General features: G+C 38.6%; 1 protein-coding gene across 2 annotated transcripts in view; it reads right to left on the bottom strand.

Annotated features, from left to right (window-relative positions):
* The window catches only part of UIMC1 (ubiquitin interaction motif containing 1), a 119,483-nt gene that overhangs the window by 19,354 nt on the left and 79,111 nt on the right, over positions 1–21,018 (bottom strand). The gene's annotated exons all lie outside the window — the stretch shown is intronic.

Below are 21,018 nucleotides of genomic sequence, written 5' to 3'. Positions count from 1 at the left end.
GGCTCTGTGCTGACAGCTCAGAGCCTGGAGCCTGCTTCAGATTCTGTGTCTCCCTCTCTCTCTGCTCCTCCCATGCTCTGTCTCAAAAATAAATAAACATTAAGAAAAATTTTAAACACAAATGCTGGGGGGGGGGGGGGGGGGGGAAACACCTATCAGCCCAAATTCTATATTCAGAAAAAATATCCTTCAAGAATGATGGTGAAATCAAGACATTCAGATAATAACATGCTAAAGTAAGTTGGTTACAATTAGACCTACACTGTAAGAAATACTAAAGGCAATTCTTGAAGCTGAAGGTGATGATATACTATAGACTCAGATAATCAGGAAGAAGAGAAGAATATCGGAAATGATTAACATCTGATAAATACAAAAGTCTATTTTCTCTTAATTGCTTTTAAATATACAGGGCTGTTTAAAGCAAAACCTTTGGCATTGTTTTATGAGGTCTATAATACATAAATATATACATGTGACATTTGACAACTATAGCATTTAAAAAAAGGAAGAATAGTAAATGAACCTATACAGTTACAAGATTTCTACACTTTTTTGTTAAATGGTATTAACTCTAAGTAGACTGTGAAAAGCCAGAGCAGCCACTAAAAATAAAAAGAGGTATAGCTTTAAAAAAAAAATTCTATTAACATATTCAAATAATCAAAAGATAGGAAAGAAAAAAAAACAGGATAAAAACAAAAGAGATAAACCAAAAAACAACAGCAAAACAATAAAATGGTAGACCTAAATCTAACCACATCAATGATTAAATTTTAAATGTCAACTAACTAAATTTTCCAATTAAATATTAGAGATGGGGGGGAATGAAAAAAAATAATAGAGATTGTCAGAATGGATAAAAAGCATGACCTAACAGTATGCTGTCTACAAGAAGACTCATTTAAAAAATAAAAATACAGGGGCGCCTGGGCAGCTCAGTTGGTTAAGGGTCTGACTTCAGCTCAGGTCATTATCTCACTGTTGTGGGTTCAAGCCCCGCATTGGGCTCTCTGCTGTCATCGCAGAGCCCACTTCAGATCCTTTGTCCCCCTCTCCCTCTGCTCCTCCCCCGCTCATGCTCACGCTCTCTCAAAAATAAACATTAAAACAAATGTAAAAATAAATAAAATAAATACATAAATACAAATACAAGTATGTTCAAAGTAAATGAATGGAAAAAGATATACTAGGCAAACAGTGATGTAAAAGAGATGAAATGGCTAAAACTATGTTTAATTGTTCTATCAGGTAAAATATACTTCAAGAAAAATATTAACAGAGATAAAGTTGGAAACTATAGAATATACTTAATAAGTTGACTGCAAAATTTATACAGAAATGCAAGACTCTAATATCCAGCAATCTTAAAAAAGAACAAAGGGAATTTTTGCTACCTGATTTCAAGACTTACTATGAAGCTACTGTAATTAAGATATTTGCATCAATGGCATAAAGATAAACAGATCAAGGAACTATAACAGAGAACCATGACCTATATATAGTCATTTAATTTTTCTGCAAAGGCACCAAAGTAATCCATTGAGAAAGAGAATTTTTTTCTATAAATGGTGCTGGAATAACTAGATATCCATATGGAAGAAATAAACCTCAACCCTTACCTCACACCTTCCAAAAAAATCAATTCAAGATGCATTATAAACCTAAACAGAAAATAGCAACTATAAAGGAAAAAAAATAATAAATTAAACTTCATCTTAAAACTTCTGCTCATCAAGACACCATTAGGAAAACAGGCAGTCACAGACTACAAGAAATTATCTGTACAACATATATTTGACAAATGACTAGTATTCAGGACATACAGAGAACTCCTGTCTTCCGTAATAAAAAGTCAAGCAATCCAATTTACTAGCTTAGAGATTTTGACAAAGTTACTTACTTCTCTTTGGTGATGACAATATAATTTTAAGGTTGCTGCAAAGATCAGATGGGATAAGGGTAAGTATAAATACATAAGTGCATGGTGCCTCACACAAAGCAATAATAGGAGTCACTGCTATAAAGACTAGGAATGTTATACACCCATGAACTTCAATATTTTTTTATTCTAAACAAGAGAATCCTGTTTTTAAATAAAATCTCATTTGAAACCCAATATATAAAAATCCATACAAGCAGACTTCCAGATGAGGTGGTGGTAAAGGTAGACTGTTATACCAATACTAGTCCTGGCCGCCATACCCTTTACACACCTTCACAGAACCTAGTGATCTGTAGAACACATTCTGAAAAACTAATGCTGTAGAACAAGGATAAGCGAATTACAGGCTGACCACCTATTTTTATAAATAAACTTTTACTGGAACACAGCCACCTAATTCATTCATGTATTGTCTATGGTTTCTTCCATGCTATAATAGTACAGTTGTGTAGCTGTGACAGAGATCTGGGAAGTTGTGACAGAGACCATATGGCCTGCATAGCCATATTTACTATCTGTCCCTTTAAGAAGGTTCTCAACTTTGACTTTAAAAGAGTACATTTTCGGGCACCTGGGTGGCTCAGTCGGTTAAGCGTCCGACTTCGGCTCAGGTCACGATCTCGTGGTATGTGGGTTCGAGCCCCACGTCGGGCTCTGTGCTGACTGCTCAGAGCCTGGAGCCTGTTTCAGATTCTGTGTCTCCCTCTCTCTCTGACCCTCCCCCGTTCACGCTCTGTCTCTCTCTGTCTCAAAATTAAATAAATGTTAAAAAAAAAAAAAAAAGTACATTTTCAGAGGGCCTACCTGCATAACACTGTTAAGATGCTGTGGAAGGAGTAAAAATGGCTGTGACACAGTTACTGTGAATAACAATACTAAGCTTATGAATATAAATCCTGAGTGTTTAAGTCTTAAAAAGGAACATTTTGGGGATGTGAATCTCCCCATAAATTAAGAAAGCCTAAGATATTAGCAACAAAAACTTTCTACAGGGCGCCTGGGTGGATCAGTCAGTTAAGCAACCTACTCTTGATATCGGCTCAGGTTGCAATCTCACAGTGGTGGGATCGAGCTTCAAGTCAGGCTCTGAGCTGAGCGTGGGGCCTGCTTGGGCTTCTCTCTCTCCCTCTCTCTCTGCCCCTCCCCTGTTTGCATGCTCTCTCTCTCTCTCAAAATAAACAATTAAGAAAAAAAACTCCCTACAATGTGTAAACCTTGTTAAACTCTGATTTCAAACAATCAGGAGACTAAGGGACATTTGAATTCACCAAATATTTGATGATATTAATTTTTTAGGTATAATATAATGCTTAGATTTTTTCTTTTACATTTATTTATTTATTTATTTATTTATTTATTTATTTAGAGAAAGGGGAGGGGGCCTGCACGGGAGAGGGGCAGAGAGAGAGAGAGAGAGAGAGAGAGAGAGAGAGAGAGAGAGAATTCCAAGCAGGCTCCCAGGCTGCCAGCGCAAAGCCCGACCTGGGGCTTGATCCCACCAACGAGATCATGACCTGAGTGGATATCAAAACCTGGACGCTCAACCGAATGAGCCACCCAGGTGCCCCAGTTTTTCTTTTAAAGAGATCTTCTCTTTCAAGAATAACTAGTATTATAATGAAATGATATCTGGGATCTGATTTGAAATAATATGAGGAGAGGAGGTTATGGATGGAATATAGATAGAACACCAGTGACCATGAGCTGATGAACAAGTGGCATACCCTGGGGTTCAAAGTACTACTATTCTCTCAATTTTTATGTTTGAATTTTATATGTTTGTATTTAAAACAATCACAAGAAGTCCTTTTGCAAGACAATAATCAAGATTAAACTGGCCATTGTCTTCTGAAAAAACTGGTATGAAAGCATAGATATAAAGAACCTAGGAAAAAACCTAAGAGCCTTCTCTCTAAAGAATCATTAATGGGAGGGGGCACCTGGGTGGCTCAGTCAGTTAAGTGTCCAACTTCAGCTCGGGTCATGATCTCACAGTTCACAAGTTCAAGCCCTGCACTGGGCTCTGCTGTCAACACAGAGACTGCTTCAGATCCTCTGTCTCCCTCTCTCTCTGCCCCTCCCCCACTTGTGTGCACACTCTCTCTCAAAAATAAACATTTAAAAAAACACAAGAATTATTAATGGCAAGTATATCCAGTGGTTACATCTTGTCATCAGAGCCTAAATTAAGGTAATACTAAATGAGTTTCATATAGAGAAAAAACTGAACTTCTCTGAATTTTACTAGTAGCTGCTTTATCAAGGTTCCTATAGGAGTGAAATGAATAACAAGAAGCGTAACAGAAACATACAAGCTCTTTAAAATGTTTATAATATGTACAAAAAATATATATATCCAAACCAATCATCCAACTTAAAAACTACACTATTCTCAGGGAGCCTGGGTGGCTCAGTTGGTTGGGCGACCGACTTCAGCTCAGGTCATGATCTCACAGTTCATGAGTTCGAGCCCCACGTCAGGCTCTGTGCTGACAGCTCAGAGCCTGGAGCCTGCTTCAGATTCTGTGTCTCCCCTCTCTCTATCCCTCCCCTGATAACGCTCTGTGTCTCTCTGTCTCTCAATAATAAATAAATGTTAAAAAAATTTTTAAAAAAACAAAACACTACACTATTCTCAAAATTGATTATCTGTGTGCTTCTTCCTGATCCCATAGTCTGCCTCCGCCCATCTCCACCAAGAAGCCTTTATTGTCAAAATTATATAATTTGTTACTATACAAACACACAGTTTTACCATAAATTCTTAAAACAATATATTGACTATCATGTTAAATTTAGTATTCTGAAATTTGTTTTTTTTAATAAATTTTTTTAAAGTTTATTTATTTTGAGAGACACAGAGCAAGTGGGGGAGGGGCAGAGAGAGTGGGAGGCAGAGAATCCCAAGCAGGCTCTGCACTGTCAGCTTGGAGCCCAATGTGGGGCTCTAACTCATGAAACCGTGAGATCACGACCTGAGCTGAAACCAAGAGTCGGATGCTTAACCAACTGAGCCACCCAGGCGCCCCGTTCTTGTTTTTGTTTGTTTTTTTTAATCTGAACATTCCTGGATGATTCTTTGGAATATGAGGTTTTTTGACTTTTTTAAAAAATTTATTTATTGTGAGAGAGAGAAACAGGGGGAGGGAGGGGGGAGGGTCAGAGAATCCCAAGCAGGCTCTACACTGCCAGCACAGAGCCTGATGCGGGGCTCAAACTCACAAACCGTGAGTTCATGACCTGACCTGAAATCAAGAGTGGGAAGCTTAATTGACTGAGCCACACAGCTTCCCCGCCCCCCCCCCCCCGGAGTAGGAGTTTTTTAATTTAAGCTGCTTGTATATATGCCAGCTCCTGCCACTTTCTAGGAATGTGATACTGGGAAAATTATTTTCCTGTGAAGCCTCAGTTTCTTCTTCTATAAAGGTGGAATAATATCTGCTTCAAAAGCTTATTATACAAAAAGCACAGTTCCAGATATATAACAGGTGCTCATAAACGGTAGCTCTTATTGGTTCATATTAGGTATGATTTGTAAAGACCTGGCACATTAAATCCTTTTACTTAATGGAAAAATATTATCTTGCTATCAAGTGTTTCCTTTATATTATGCCCTTAGACTCCTTAGTAATAAGTCAGTCTGTGAATGGACAATTTCTACAGCCACCACCAGAAGTAATTCTGATAGTTCATCTGATCCTTTCATTTTACACACACGCTTTTACAGAGGTGACTTATGTCATATCAACTCAGTTCACTAGGAAATAGTCTGAATCCATCAAACTGTTTCTCCCAGGTAATTTAAAAGCTGACAAGGTCAATTCTGATGAGATCAGATTTCATGTTTGCATTCAGGGATGAAGGATTCTAGTACTCTGTCCTCTTAAAACTGACTGAGGCTTCCATGTTCTCCTCAAACTTTGTGTATTCCTGTATACATGGGAAGGCAGAATGAACCTGTAGCAATGAAGAATGCTAGCTCTTGAGTCAGGCCAACCTGGGCTTAGGCCCTGGATCTACTGCTTATTAACTATCTGATTCTGCCCTCTCTGAAGCCAGTTTCCTCATGAATAAAATGACGATAACAATAACATTTATCCTCTGAGGTAACTACTGCCTGTGGCTCTAAAATAGTTTTAAAGAAGATGACTGATCTAATATTAATTCCCTGAACTTCCTTCTTTCTTAAAATGTTCTAAATGCCCAAGTTAAAAAGTGTGACTAAATCATGAAGTGAGAGAACGTCTCTGAAGTGGGTTTTAGCTGATAATATTCCTTCAACACATAATGCTTTGGATATTAACTCAGGTGTTAATAAGACCTATTTTATTTTTCAGGAAAGAATAAGCACATCTGGCAGAACACTGCTGAAAGAAATCCTGAGGTCTGGCTCTTTAGCAGTGAGGCACAAAGAGTAGGGGTAACTGAAGCAAAGACAAAGCCAATGTTAAGAGGAATAAGATGAGAAGAATGAAGGCACTAAGGACTCAAGCAGACAGAGACTGCAGTCAGACATCCATTTCACATGCTAAACCATACAGCAACTTTATTAATGCATCACAGCGGAGCTGATATGAGGCAATGTCCCACAGAAAGGATGAAGAGAAGTTGTCAGAAGACAACCAAGATGTGAGGGGAGGGGAAGTGAGAGGCACACCGCTGCTACATTATTAATACTTAATACAAGAGGAGAAGGGTTACATACAGTGCAACCTTTAAGTCTGGGGTAGAGGTAGATATTGGTCTAGGAGTTCATCAGTAGCTATGTCAGTAGACATTCAAATAAGATGGTGGCCACTCAGAAAATGTCAAAGAGTTCTGGACTCAAGTTCTCAAAGAGGAATCTACTTTGAATAGTATGCCATTTTGGGTATCTGGCTCCTAGTGACTCCAATTCCAGGCCGCCACCTTCTACTTAGCTTCTTCCTGCCACCATCAATAGCAATAAAGTCTTTATCCTTTCTCCTTAATGCCCACCCCCCTTAATTCTGCATGGATTCCAATACTCTTTTCCCCCATCAGTGCTACTTCTATTCACACGAATTAGATCCTTCTACAGAATCAGCACTCTTCTTCAAGAAATAAAAGCTTTGAGGGGCGCCTGGGTGGCGCAGTCGGTTAAGCGTCCGACTTCAGCCAGGTCACGATCTCGCGGTCCGTGAGTTCGAGCCCCGCGTCAGGCTCTGGGCTGATGGCTCGGACCCTGGAGCCTGTTTCCGATTCTGTGTCTCCCTCTCTCTCTGCCCCTCCCCCGTTCATGCTCTGTCTCTCTCTGTCCCAAAAATAAATAAACGTTGAAAAAAAAAAATTTAAAAAAAAAATAAAAAAAAAAGAAATAAAAGCTTTGACAGTGTTCACACCAAAAAGTTGGTGTCTCAGGCTGCATAAATCTGGAAACCTGGTGAAAACTGATGGATGGGTAGAAAAAACCTGGAAAGCACCTTCAAAGCAAAAGGCAAATCATTTATAAATAACTTCTATAAATGGATAAGAAAAATACTAAGAACCCAAAAGATACTTGGGCAAAGTTCAGAAAACAATTCTTCAAAGAAGAATTTTAAATTTTAAAGAATTTTTAAAAAAGAAAAAAAATTTAACTTTACTACTAATTGAAGAAATATAAATAAAGTACAGTGAAATGCTATTATTTACGTATCATATATGTCATGATCTGTATTAAAAAAAAAAAAGAAAAAGAAAACGAATATTCCTCAGTATTTGGAATAGTGTGGTAAAAGGAATAGTTTCATATTCTACTGGAGAAAATTTAAATGACTAAAACCTTTCTAGAAAGCAATCTTAAAACTCTGTAGATATAATTCAGTAATTCCACTTTTAGTAATCCTAGTTTAAAGAAATAACTCTAAACAGAAATTCAGACAATTTATGTAAGACTCATGCCACTTGCTCGTTTTTAAATGTTTATTATTTTTGAGAGAGACACACACACACACACACACAGAATGCGAGTGGGGGTGAGCAGAGAGAGAGGGAGACACAGAATCCAAAGCAGGCTCCAGACTCTGAGCTGTCAGCACAGAGCCCAACATGGGGCTCAAACTCACATGCCGTGAGATCATGACCTACGCAGAAGTCGGATGCTCAACTAACTGAGCTACCCAGGTGCCCCACTTGCTTGTTTGACTAAAAGATTTTATTTTGGGGGACACCTGGGTGGCTCAGTTGGTTAAAAGTGTCTGGTTCTTGGTTTCAGCTAATGTGATGCTCTCACAGTTTGTGAGTTCAAGCCCCGCGTCAGGCTCTGTGTTGATGGCACAGAGCCTGCTTAGGATTCTCTCTCTCCCCCCCTCTCTCTCTGCCCCTCCCCGACTCATACTCTCTTCCTCTCTCTCAAAGTAAATAAACTTTAAAAAAAAAAAAAAAAGATTTTATTTTTCTCTACACCCAACATAGGGCTTCAACTCACATTCCCAAGATCAAGAGTCACATGCTCTGTCAACTGAGCCAGCCAGGTGCCCCAAGGCTTGTGCTATTTTGGACGTGTATCTTTAATAGAAGGAAAAAAAAATGGTAAAAAACCTAAGCCTAATATTAAGGGAACCCTTAAACAAGAATCTGCTCTTTTTCTCACCAATCAGAAATTAACCCCCTTCTATTGTATGAGTGGCTAGTGCCTTTATTTTAGTTCTTCAAATGATTTGTGTCATAGTTATGCCCAAGTCTATTTGCCCCACTAGACTGTGTGAATTCCCTGAATATAAATTTGAGGTCCCGGTCAGCTCTGTATCATATCCCTTTACTACCTCTTGAGGACCCCCAGCACCTAGTGCAACACTTCATTAAACAGTAGAAAACAAAATTTTTTGTTAAGGTGAATCACTGTACAAAGCAAATTAATCAACGACTTCAAAGACAGTATAATTTTATACATAAAGGCAAACACACATACATAAAAGACATGAACACCAGATATATACCTGGCCTAATTCTACCACAATTTGGAATAAGCTCAATTCCACAAGATTATAGGAATATTAGACTATATAGAATAATATAGGAGTGTTAGACTGCAACAGTAAAAATCTATAGCCATGCCCCTTTATCCCCTCCTTCCTGGAACACAGATGTGAGGTCTAAAGATAAAAAAGTCACCTTGAGACCATGAATCAAGAAGTCACAAATCAGTGTGCCTGGGTGGCTCAGTCAGTTAAGCGTCTGACTTCAGCTCAGGTCAGGATCTTGTGGTTTGTGGGTTCAAGCCCCGCATCGGGCTCTGTGCTGAAGCTCAGAGCCTGGAGCCTGCTTTGGATTCTGTGTCTCCCTGTCTCTCTGCCCCTCCCCTGCTTGCACTCTGTCTTTCTCTCTCTCTCAAAAATAAATAAACATTAAAAAAATTATAAAAAAAAAAAAAAGGAAGCCACAAGTCAAGGACTGTAGAAGCAAAAGAGAAAAGTCTAAATTTTCATTACATCACTGAGCCATTGCCTCACTTTAGATCCTTGTTATATGAGAAAAAGAAACCCTACATATTAAACCTATTGTTAATGGTGTTTTCTGTTACTGTGACTTATAGATTTTTCTGACAGTTACTAACAGGGTTTTGTTACTTGTTCTGACTTAAGAACGATGCATACCCTCTTACTTGGTTACAGTGACTAGTCCAGGAATGGTCACTTAAATCAAATAAAGACTAATCAAAAGTCTTTCTCTAGACTGATCTATGGTTTCAGGAGAAAGAACTCCTTTCCAATAAAGGTGAAAAGTCTACAGCTGCTGGCAGACATTCTGTTTGCCCTTGAAAAGCCTATTGAAAACAGACAAGTAGAGTCAAAAGATGGAGATCTCATCTGAGCTCTTAGATCGAGGTCTGTCTGAAACCTACACCAGACTTCCCAATTACCATGCAAACTAACTTGTTTTTTGCTTAAGTTACTTGAATTGTATTTTCAACACTTGCATCCCAAAGAGTCCTATATACTATAGTGTGAAGTAAACACAAAAAAATTCTTTTACAAGTAGAAAAAACTCTACCCCATTTTAACCCACATAATTCAAGTTACATTTGTCATTCTACAATTGCCTACTATTTCCTTTCATATTGCCCATACTACAACCACATTGAATCACTTGCTCTTTCCTGTATACTGTTCATACTTTTCTATTTATGTGATCTTGCCTACTGTTCTTTTACATTAATGCCCTTCCATCTCAATCTCTAATCACATTTCCTCTGAAACACCACAGACTTTAAGTCCATTAGTAATTCTGACCTTGTGTTACAGTTATTCATGTTCATGCTTTATCTGCCCAACTGTACTATAATATCTCAGTATGTTTGGATTTGTAGATCTCCCCATAAGCCAGTCTGTCTCCAAAATCCATGTTATTTCTACTAAAACTGTGCTATTTCCCAATTGTTAACACCTCAGTAGTTAGGTGTCAATAGTAATATAGTTAATCTACTTTTCCTAGGTACCACAAAAACCATATTGATACAAGAGTGAAGAGTAAATGGGGTACAAATTACATTCAGGTAGGCAAATTCAGGTATATAAAAAAGAAAAAGTCAAACTTTATCTAATTAAAAAAAGCTTTTCGGGGCACATGGGTGGCTCACTCAGTTGAGCATCTGACTCTTGATTTCAGCTCAGGTCATGATCTCACAGTTCCTGAGTTTGAGCCCCACATCGGGCTCTGTACTGACAGCACAGAGCCTGCTTGGGATATTCTCTCTCTCCCTCTCTCTGTAACCCTCCCCTGCTCATGCCCGCTCTTTCTCTCTCAAAATAAATAAACATTTTTAAATTTTTTAATAGAAAATAAAAAAAAGTTCTTCATTAGAGATGTTCAGGTCTTATGATTTTTGCTAAGCCACGCAAGTTAAGCCTAATTTTAGGCCTCAGTCCTTCTCTGTTAGCTCTGAGGCAAGTTTATAGCAAGGAATCTCACCTACACTCACCCACTTACTCACTATTATTTTTCGAGGAGACATCCATGAAAAGAAAATCCACTCCTGACAGTATCCTGACTCTAAGCCACACCTCTGTCTCCAGGCCCAAAGAGTACACAGTTAATGCCTTCAGCTTCCCTAACTCTCCCACCATCTATTTCTTACTAGCTTATTCTTAACACCTTACAATTTTCCCTGCCTTTCATCTTCCCCTCTACCTGGCTTATGGACTATTTAGGTATTGGCACACAGAAACAGACTTCAGAGAGACTACACAGACAAGAGTAATATTCAATAACAGCAGCTACTATTTACTGAATACTTATTACATGCTAAACACAGTGCTAGGTACTTTGTAAAGTGTCTCTGATTCTCATGACAATCCTAATGATGTCAGACTAATTTTATAAACAAGACATCCGATCCTCAAAAGGGTAAGGTCATTTGTCAAATATTATCCAGCTGACAAGTATTAACAGTGGACATTTAAATTCAGACCTGCCTAGTTCCAAAGCCCATGTTTCTCCCACTCTATCATATTGCCAAAAATAAAATTTTGGCTATCCTCCCAGCTTCCACTCTTGTCCCCCACCTCAACAATCCATACATACAGCAACCAGGTGATCCTTTACTCAAATATTAATTCATTTTTTTTGCTCAAATCCCTCCAAAGGCTCCTCCTTTGCTCCAATTAAAAGCCAAAGTCCTTACTATGGCCTAAGAACCCTATGTGATCTGTCCACTTGTCCCCTCCCCAATTACCTCTCTAATTTCACTGTTTATCTTTCCCTCACTAACTCCACTCCAGCCACACTGGCTTGTCATTCTCTCATACACACCAAGCCTGTTCACAACCAAAAGTCTTTGTACTTACTGTTCCTTCTGCCTGTAACACACTCTCCTCTCCACCTCGAAATCCCTCATTTCCTTTAGGTCTCTGCTCAGATGTCACCTCCTTGATGGGACCTTCCCTACCACCTATTCTAAATTGCTACCCCTTGACCTCAGTATTCTCCATTCTCTTCCTCTGCTTCCTCTTTTTCTCCAAAATACTTATCACCACTTAACATACTGGATGTTTACTTATTTACTGTCAGTATCCCAGTGCTAAAATATAAGCTCCATGAGAACAGGGACTTTGTATATTCTGTTCACTGTATCTGGTATATAGCAGTTGCTTAGTAAATATTTACTAAGTAAATGGAGAGCTTTATTCTTCCTAAATGTTTTAATAAAAATGGTCTCAAACACATTTTCCAGAAAGCAAATACAAAAGCAACCTATCTTTGTTAGTCTAGATTAATTTAACAAATCTTCTCCCCTCAAACAATGCCTTTAAAGAACACTCCTTCTAGTTTTTCCAAAATTGTAGTAGCCATGTCATTGAGCAACAAACTGAGCAGACTGAGCCAACTTACTCAGAGTGTAGTATTATAATCAAATAAAACTTACAGCAAAGTTAATCAGACACATATTTAATGATATGCATAATTGTTATTGTTCTGCACGGTAACTAGGCATAAATGGTAGACACTTCATGTAAATGACTCTAATTACTATTTTTTTTACACAGCCAAACCAAGCATGTCTGGGATCAGATTTAGGGGAAAACAGGAAGGAGGGGAGAGCTGAATACTTAATTCTGGGAGATAAGTCCTCTCTATTATTCCATCCCCTTAGGCATTGGGCGAATGGTCTCCCAGCCTGGGTTATGTGTTTTCAAGAGTAACTCTTTCCCTTCCACGGCAGGAGAGGGGCTCCCTTTTACCAAAAACTGGGCTGAGGGCCTGGCCTCTGTCTCCAGTCATAAAATGTTGAGAGGAACCAAAACAATCACTACTATCTCTGGCAAGGAAAACAGGGGCAGGCAAGATGGTGAAAAAAAAAAAAAGAAAAAAAAAAGCAAACAGACAGTAAAGTTATTGAGGACGTATGATATGCCAGGCACATGGCACAGTAGCAGGTGCTTTACATAATTCCCCTAATTACTTTTCCATCCCACCTATATCCCCAAACTCTGTTCTTAAGACACAGGAATAAATCAAGAGTGGAATAGTTCCAGTGGGGACTCCCTGCTGCAAATTCTCTTATAGGGTCAGAGAGAGTAATTTAGGTTAGCAAGTTAACACTACTAGGAAGACTAAGTGGAAGCTGTGGTCTAGTGGCTGTTTCCCTTGCTTCCTTTTTTTTTTTTTTTTTAATGTTTGTTTATTTTTAAGAAAGAGACAGAGGGAGACAGAGGATCTGAAGCAGGCTCAGAAGCAGGCTCTGCACTGTCAGTGCAGAGCCTGATATGGGGCTCAAACTCATGCACTACAAGATCATGACCTGAGCAGAAGTCGGACGCTTAACTGACTGAGCCACCCAGGCACCCCTCTTTCGCCTGCTTCCTTCTCTTATCTAACCTATAGGAAGATAAAGGATCCCCTACTTTCCCATGGGTTTATCCAAACCTATTAGCCTTCCTAGCCCAAGTTAAACCAACCCTCTTTCTGAGATTTCATCCCTATTCACTGCAGCTCTCCATATTCCTATTGCACTTACAGTCAGAATCATTCATGTAGGGGTGCCTGGGTGGCTCATTCAATTAAGTGTCTGACTTCAGCTCAAGTCATGCTCTCACAGTTCATGAGTTCAAGCCCTGCAACGGGCTCACTGCTGTTAACTCAGAGCCTGCTTCATATCCTCTGTCCACCTCTCTCTCTGCCCCTCTCCTACTTGCTCTCTCTCTCTCTCTCTCAAAAATAAATAAACTTTAAAAAAAAATCACTCATACAGGTACATCATCATTCACTTTATGTCATCTTGTAATTAATTTCTTAGGTTAATATTTATCTCCCCAATGACACTGCAAGCTCCTTAATGGCAGAAATGTCTCAAACTTCTTTAGTAACCCATGTTAAGTTCTAGCACCATTTAAAAAAAAAAAAAAGTTCCGGGGCGCCAGGATGGCTCAGTCAGTTGAGCGTCCGACTTCAGCTCAGGTCATGATCTCTCAGTCTGTGAGTTCAAGCCCCGGGTCAGGCTCTGTGCTGACAGCTCAGAGCCTGGAGCCTGTTTCAGATTCTGTGTCTCCCCCTCTTTCTGCCCCTCCCCCTGTCTCTCTCTCTCTCCCTGTCAAAAATAAACATTAAAAAAAAATTTTTTAAATAAAAAAAACAACCAAGCATAAATATTTCAATGAAATGAAGTTAAGGAAATAGGGGATAGAAAGTAATCAAATTTCTCACTGTAGGTACACAAGCTGGTGTTGATATTTACAGTATTCTACATTTCTCTTTATTATACTCCTCAGCTAATTTTTAAAACAAATTTCCCTTGAAAAAGAAAGTGTTACTGTTATTCAGGATATAGCAGACATCTTTTCAACGTTTATTTATTTTTTCGGACAGAGAGAGACAGAGCATGAACGGGGGAGGGGCAGAGAGAGAAGGAGACACAGAATCGGAAACAGGCTCCAGGCTCTGAGCCATCAGCCCAGAGCCTGACGCGGGGCTCGAACTCCCGGACCGCGAGATCATGACCTGGCTGAAGTTGGACGCTTAACCAACTGCACCACCCAGGCGCCCCTAGCAGACATCTTTAAATGGATATCTGAGACAGTTGGATCAGGGCTAAAAGACATACAGTGCCAATAACATACATACTTCCAATTTATCAGAAAACACACATATATCTACATCTGAAAGAGTGCTCAAAACCAGAGTGTAAATCCCACTGAGCAGCAATCCACAGGGTCACTGACACTTGTCCCAGGGGAATAAAGAGAACCTGAAAGGATTTCCCTGAATGAACGACAATGCAAGTCTCAGTCTCCTTTGCCCACCTGATGGTGTCAGCTTCTCAACAAGTTCAATGACAACAACCTGGTTCTGGTGGTATAAGTTGTGGTTCAGAAAACTTAAAAACAATGCTGAACTCATTTCAACAGTAAGATGAATTGTGAATTGCCCCACTAAACTCTAGTAAGGAAGAACAAGCTAAAAAGCAAGTATCATATAGCTGAAAGATGTCTTTGGACAGTAATGAATACCAAAACCTGCTGTTTAAGCACAGACTATCAGAGTTCAGTCTGGGAGGTGTCAGCAAGAGCTACTTTATACTACCCTTTACCTAACAGCTCTGACCATAAAGTTATTTTTTCTACAGCTCAAGGTACAATCAGCTTCTCAAACTCATTTATCTCTGGACCTCAATGCTGTGTAGGTTGTTGACTCAGATAATTAATACCAGCTGGATAAGCATGTTTGGTGAGATGTGCAAGATAGTTTCCTCCTTCTCCGGTCACCAGATGTCCAACCCCAGAGTTCTTTCAGTCACTGGAACTCTCTGCTAAAAAAATCAGACTGAAGAGCTCTGTCAAATTAAAATTGCATCTAAAGCCCAGTCCTTCAGTGTTCTACTAGAAGGTGATGATGATCAAATGTAGGTCTTCAACTTTCACTACATTTAAAAGATGACCATGCTATTATAATGATGCTTAAAAATGATGACAAAATCTCAAACCCAGTAATTCTACCAAGAATAGTAACAGCCAACTAAAAGTTCTTAAGTACTGGGGTGCCTGGGTGGCTCAATTGGTTAAGCATCTGACTTTGGCTCAGGTCACAATCTCGCAGTTTTTGGGTTCAGACCCTGTGTCGGGCTCTGTGCTGGCACCTTGGAGCCTGGAGCCTGCTTCAGATTCTGTGTCTCCCTCTCTCTCTCTGCCATTCCTCTACTTGTGCTCTCTCTCAAAAATAAACAAACATTAAAAAAAAATTGTTTTTAAGTTCTTAAGTTCTTACTCAATGTGCTAGGAATTGTACTATGCACTTTCCCTAAGATATCTCATTTAACCTTTAAAAAAATAAACAAGGTCATTACTGTTAATTTGAAAGCTGCATAAAAGGAAGGTAGGAAATCAGCACAGAATCACACACTGCTAAGTGACAAAGATGGGATTCAATCTCAAAATAACTAGACTCTAGAGCCCATCTTTTTTTACTATCACCCGAGCTAGTGATATACATCCTTGGGAAATAACCCCAAAATACAGCAACAACTTCATGCATAATAGGCTCAACAACATGGTGACCTGAATCATGCTAAATGCATAACAGTTAAGTAAATGGAGGCAATTCAGATCACGGAATATTTAGCATTAAAAATATTTTTACAGGCACCTGGGTGGTTCAGTCAGTTAAGCATCCGACTTCAGCTCAGTTCATGATTTCATGGTCTGCGAGTTTGAGCCCCTCTTTGGGATCTCTGCTGTCAGCACAGAGCCTACTTCAGATTCTCTGTCCCCTTCTCTCTGTCCCTCCCCCACTCACATGTGCTCGCTCTCTCTCAAAGATAAATAAGCATTAAAAATTTATAGATTTTTTCTTTCAACAACCAGACCAAAACACACCTAGAGTCTGGCATCCTTTTATTATATTTTTTGTGTTATTTTTAATTTTTATTTTATTATTTTTTATTTTATTAATTTTCTTCCTCCAAAATGATGAAACGAAGGAATTCACCCCAAAAGAAAGAACAGGAAGAAATGACAGTCAGGAACTTAATCAACACAGATACAACCAAGATGTCTGAACCAGAATTTAGAATCACGATAATAATACTAGCTGGGGTTGAAAAAAGCACAGAATCCCTTTCTGCAGAGATAAAAGAAGTCAAATCTAGTTAGGATGAAATTAAAAATGCTATAACTGAGATGCAATCTCAAATGGCTGCCACGGTGGCAAGGATGGATGAAGCAGAGCAGCGAATCAGCAATGCAGAGGACAAACTTATGGAGAATAATGAAGCAGAAAAAAAGAGGGAGAGTAAGGCAAAAGAGTACAATATAAGAATTAGAGAATTCAGTGACTCATTAAAAAAGAATAACATCAGAATCATAGGGATCCCAGAAGATGAAGAGAGAGGCAAAGGGGTAGAAGGTTTTTGTGAGCAAATCATAGCAGAAAACTTTCCTAACCTGGGGAAAGACACAGACATCAAAATCCAGGAAGCACAGAGAATTCCCATTGGATTCAACAAAAACCGACCATCAACAAGGCCTATCACAGTCAAATTCACAAAATACTCAGGCAAGGAAAGAATCATAAGAGTAGCAAGGGAAAAGAAGTCCTTAACCTACAAAGGAAGACAGATCAGGTTTGCAGCAGACCTATCCACAGAAACTTGGCAGCCCAGAAAGGAGTGGCAGGATATATTCAATGTGCTGAATCGGGGAAATATGCAGCCAAGAATTCTTTATCCAGCAAGGCTGTCATTCAAAACAGAGGGAGAGATAAAAAGTTTCCCAGACAAACAAAAACTAAGAAGTTCATGACCACTAAACCAGCCCTGCCAGAAATTTTAAGGGGGACTCTCTGAGGGGAGAAAAGATGAAACAAAACAAAAAATACCAAAAGCAACAAAGACTAGAAAGGACCAGAGAACACCACCAGAAACTCCAACTCTACAGGCAACACAATGGTAATAAATTCGTATCTTTAAGTACTCACTCTAAATGTCAACTGACTAAATGTTCCAATCAAAAGACATAGGGTAACAGAATGGATAAGAAAACAAGATCCATCTATATGCTATTTACAAGAGACCCATTTTACACCTAAAGACACCTTCAGATTGAAAGTAAGGGGATGGAGAACCATCTATCATGCTAATGGTTGCAAAAGAAAGCTGGAGCAGCCATACTTATATCAGACAATCTAGATTTTAAAATAAAGACAGTAACAAGAGATGAAGAAGGGCATTATATCATAATTAAGGGGTTTATCCAACAAGATCTAACAATTCTAAACATTTATGCCCCAAATGTGAGAGCACCCAAATATATAAATTAATCACAAACATACAGAAAAACTCATTGATAATAATACCATAAATAATATGGGACTTCAAGACCCCACTTACAACAATGGACAGATCATCTAAACAGAAAATCAACAAGGAAACAAAGGCTTTGCAGGATACACCGGACTGGATGGACTTAACAGATATATTCTACCAAACTTTTAAAGAGAGTTAACACCTATTCTTTTGAAGCTGTTCCAAAAAATAGAAATGGAAGGAAAACTTCCAAACTCATTCTATAAGGCCAGCATTACCTTGATTCCAAAACCCAGATAAAGACCTCACTAAAAAAGAGAACTACAGACCACTTTCTCTGACGAACATGGATACAAAAATCCTCAACAAGATACACTAGCCAATGGGTTCCAACAATACACTAAAAGAATTATTCACCATGACCAAGTGGGATTTATACCTGGGATATAGGGCTGGTTCAATATGCACAAAACAATCAATGGGATACATCACATCAATAAAAGAAAGGACAAGAACCACATGATCCTATCAATAGATGCAGAGAAAGCATCTGACAAAACACAGCATCCTTTCTTGATAAAAGCCTTCTAGGGACAGAAAGATCATATCTCAATCATAAAAGCCATATATGAAAGACCCACAGCTAATATCATCCTCAATGGGGGAAAACTGAGAGCTTTCTCCCTAAGGTCAGGAACACAACAGGGATGTCCACTCTCACCACTGTTATTCAACATAGCGTTGGAAGTCCTAGCCTCAGTAATCAGACAACATAAAAGAGTAAAAGGCATCCAAATTGGCAAGGAGGAAGCCAAACTTTCACTCTCCGCAGATGACATGATACTCTATATGGAAAACCCAAAAGATTCTACCAAAAAACTGCTAGAACTGATCCATGAATTCAGCAAAGTCGCAGGATATAAAATCAATGCACAGAGATTGGTTGCATTTCTATACACCACTAATAAAGCAACAGAAAGAGAAATCAAAGAACCAATCCCATTTACAATTGCACCAAAACCATAAAATACCTAGGAATAAACCTAACCAAAGAGGTGAAAAATCTATACACTGAAAACTATAGAAAGGTTATGAAAGAAATTGAAGAAGACACAAAAAAATGGAAAAATATTCCATGCTCATGGATTGGAAGAACAAATATTGTTAAAATGTCAATACTGCCCAAAGCAATCTACATATTCAATGTAATCTCTATCAAAATAGCACCAGCATTCTTCACAGAGCTAGAACAAACAATCCTAAAATGTGTATGGAACCAGAAAAGACCCTGGATAGCCAAAGTAATGTTGAAAAAGAAAACCAGAGCTGGAGGTATCACCATCCTGGACTTCAAGATGTATAACAAAGCTGTAATCATCAAGACAGTACGATACTGGCACAAAAACAGACACATAGATCAATAGAACAGAAGACAGAACCCAAAAATGGACCCACAAATGTATGGCCAACTAATCTTTGACAAAGCAGGAAAGAATATCCAGTGGAATAAAGACAGTCTCTTCAGCAAATGAGTGTTGGGAAAACTGGACAGCAAAATGTAGATAAATGAACCTGGACCACTGTCTTATACCATATACAAAAATAAACTCAAAATGGATGAAAGATCTAAATGTAAGACAGGAAGCCATCATAATCCTTGAGGAAAAACCAGGCAAAAACCTCTTTGACCTTGGCTGTAGCAACTTCTTACTCAACATGTCTCCAGAGGCAAGGGAAACCAAAACAAAAATGAACTATTGGGACCTCGTCAAAATAAAAAGTTTCTGCACAGTGAAGGAAACAATCAGCAAAACTAAAAGGCAACCGACAGAATGGGAGAAGATATTTGCAAATGACATATCAGATAAAGGGTTAGTATCCAAAATCTATAAAGAATTTAGCATACTCAACACCCAAAAAACAAATAATCCAGTGAAGAAATGGGCAAAAGACATGAATAGACACTTTTCCAAAGAAGACATCCAGATGGCCAACCAACACATGAAATGATGCTTAACATCACTCATCATCAGGGAAATACAAATCAAAACCACAATGAGATACCACCTCACACCAGTCAGAATGGCTAAAATTAACAACTCAAGCAACAAGAGATGTTGGTGAGGGTGCGGAGAAAGGAGATCCCTTTTGCACTGCTGGTGGGAATGCAAACTGGTGCAGCCACTCTGGAAAACAGTATGGAGGTTCCTCAAAAAGTTAAAAATAGAACTACTCTACGACCCAGCAACTGTACTAGGTATTTATCCAAGGGATACAGGCGTGTTGTTTTGAAGGGACACATGCACCTCGATGTTTACAGCGGCACTATCGACAGTAGCCAAAGTGTGGAAAGAGTTCAAATGTCCATCAACACATGAATGGATAAAGATGGAGTATTATTTGGCAATCAAAAAGAGTGAAATCTTGCCATTTGCAATTACGTGGATGGAACTAGAGGATATTATGCTAAGCAAAATTAGAGGAAGACAAATAGCATATGATTTCACTCATATGTGGAATTTAAGACACAAAAGAGATGAACATAAGGGAAGGGAAGCAAAAATGATATAAAACAAGGAGGGGGACAAAACATAAGAGACTCTTAAGTACAGAGAACAAACTGAGGGTTGTTGAAGTGGTTGTGGGTGGGGGGATGGGCTAAATGGGTAAGGGGCATTAAGGATTACACTTGTTGGGATGGGCACTGGGTGTTATACATAGGGGATGAATCACTGGAATCTACTCCTAAAATCATTATTGCACTATATGCTAACTAACTTGGATGTAAATAAGTAAACAAATAAATTAAGTTAAAAAAAATATATATATATATATACATATATACATATATATACACATATAACTTTAGTAACATGGGGGAAATTTTATGCTAGTAAGTAGAAAAAGCAAAACAGAAAATTTTACAGATGGTGAGATGTCCACTATATAAAAAGCATATCTGTACATGGAAAGATCTAAATTTACTGCTAAATAAAAAAAGGCAAGTTATAGAATAATATATATACTATAGCATGGTCCCATTTATGTAAGTAGTATGTGACTCATTTTAAGTATTTAATAAATATGGGGCACCTGGGTGGCTCAGTCGGTTAAGCTTCCAACCACAGCTCAGGTCATGATCTTGTGATTCATGAGTTCGAGCCCCACCTCAGGCTCTGTACTGACAGCTCAGGGCCTGGAGCCTGCTTTGGATTCCGTACCTCCCTCTCTCTCTGCCCCTCCCCTGTTCACACTCTGTCTCTCAAAAATGAATAAACATTAAAAAAAAAGTTTTAACAAATAAATAAACAATTATTATTACAATGAACATGTACTACTT

The sequence above is a fragment of the Lynx canadensis genome, chromosome A1 (assembly GCF_007474595.2).
Source record: "Lynx canadensis isolate LIC74 chromosome A1, mLynCan4.pri.v2, whole genome shotgun sequence".
Taxonomy (NCBI): Eukaryota; Metazoa; Chordata; class Mammalia; order Carnivora; family Felidae; genus Lynx; species Lynx canadensis.
Note: the sequence above shows the minus strand (reverse complement) of the source record. Positions and strands in the feature narration are given on the sequence as shown.